We start from the raw sequence: 1,487 nt of genomic DNA on the forward strand, positions 1-1,487 counted from the left end.
ATTCCCAAACACTTACTTGTTACTCGATAAATCCCAAATATATGTTAAGTTTCCCAAAATACCCCTAGGCTCACCCCAAGCTAGGTATTAGACCCCGTTGTGACTATTCTGTTAATTCTCTCACTAGGATTTCCTCGAGCCGTATACAGCAAATATATCATCATAATAATGTTGTCTCAATCATTTAACACATATAATCGTAATTATGCCCTCAATGGGCCAAAGTTACAAATATGCCCTTATAAACAAGAACGGGCCCACATGCATATTTAATACTTATAAACATGCATAAAAATATAGTCATGTTATCATATAAATAATGCATGCCACATAATCATGCATTTAATCAGTAAATATCACATATATTCAATTATGCCCTCCCGACATGCTAATCAAGGCACTAAACTCTAATAGCATTTTTGGGACATTACACGTAAGGTAGTATGCTGCCCCCTGTTCAATGAGCTCAATCTGGGCATTGTTAGGCTTGAAATTCAAGCACCACAATTCGAGTTGAAACCCATGATGTTCCAAATGTTGTAGACAATGGGTAAATTTAGTGGGCTGCCTACAGAGGATCCTCATCTTCATCTTCGTTAATTTTTGTAGGTGAGCGATTCCTTTAAGTTGCAAGGCGTTACTAATGAGGCCTTGTGGTTGAAGTTGCTTCCTTTTTCTCTAAGGGACAGAGCTAGAGCTTGGTTTAATACAATTCGTTCTGATTCAGTGACTACGTGGCATGAGTTAGCTGAGAAAATTTTGATGAAGTACTTTCCTCCAACGAAAAATGCTAATTTTAAGAATGAGAATATTTCTTTTCAACAGTTGGAGGATGAGTCGGTATGTAACACTTGGGAGAGGTTAAAGGAGTTATTGAGGAAGTGCCCACATCATGAAATCCCACATTGCATTCAAATGGAGACTTTTTATAATGGTCTCAATGCCTCCACAAACACATGGTTTTGGATGCTTCGGCAAATGGGACTATTCATTCTAGGATACTAACCGGTCGTTCCTCGTAACTCAGGTCTTTCTGGAGTGCTAACGTATCGTACTTTAGGACTTGATATGGGTCTGACACATATCTATGCAGCATCAAGATGTGAAACACATTATGGTTATCTGCTAGAGCTAGCGGTAGGGCTAATCTATATGCTATTGTTCCCACCTTGTCAAACATCTCAAAAGGACCTATAAACCAGGGCCTAAGTTTGCCTTTCTTCCCAAACCGCTTCACTCCTTTCATTGGAGATATCTTTAAGAAGACTTGATCTCCAACTTTTAATTCCACATCTCGCCACTTTGCATCCTCATAACACTTCTGTCGACTCTAAGCTGCAAGCATACATTTTCTAATAAGCTCCACGTCATATTGAGCCTCGCTAATAGCTTCAGTTCTAAGAATTTGTCTTTCTCCTACCTCATCCCAATATAACCGCGATCGACACTTCTTTCCATAATGTAACTCATGGGTGCCATACCGATCG

General features: G+C 39.3%; 1 non-coding gene across 1 annotated transcript; it reads right to left on the minus strand.

The window, feature by feature from the left end:
* Positions 1-792: 792 nt before the first annotated feature.
* LOC133787450 (small nucleolar RNA R71) lies at positions 793-899 on the minus strand. Its single transcript, XR_009872472.1, has one exon. It is a non-coding gene; the product is annotated as a small nucleolar RNA R71 (small nucleolar RNA).
* Positions 900-1,487: the final 588 nt, after the last annotated feature.

The sequence above is a fragment of the Humulus lupulus genome, chromosome 6 (assembly GCF_963169125.1).
Source record: "Humulus lupulus chromosome 6, drHumLupu1.1, whole genome shotgun sequence".
Classification (NCBI taxonomy): domain Eukaryota; kingdom Viridiplantae; phylum Streptophyta; class Magnoliopsida; order Rosales; family Cannabaceae; genus Humulus; species Humulus lupulus.